The sequence below is a fragment of the Mus pahari genome, unplaced genomic scaffold, assembly GCF_900095145.1.
Source record: "Mus pahari unplaced genomic scaffold, PAHARI_EIJ_v1.1 scaffold_9274_U1_1, whole genome shotgun sequence".
Classification (NCBI taxonomy): domain Eukaryota; kingdom Metazoa; phylum Chordata; class Mammalia; order Rodentia; family Muridae; genus Mus; species Mus pahari.
Window position 1 is genome coordinate 6,832 of NW_018393623.1, and position 243 is coordinate 7,074.

Here is a 243-nt window from a genome sequence, read left to right on the forward strand (position 1 = left end):
AGACAAAGTTTGGAGCTAAGATGAAAGAATGGACTATCCAGAGACTACCCCATCCGGGAATCCATCCCATCATCAGCCACCAAACCCAGACACTTTTGTATATGCCAGCAAGATTTTGCTGAAGGGACCCTGATATAGCTGTCTCGTATGAGGTTGTGCCAGTGCCTGGCAAATACAGAAGTGGATGCTCACAGTCATCTATAGAATGGAACACAGGACCCCCAATGGAGGAGCTAGAGAAAG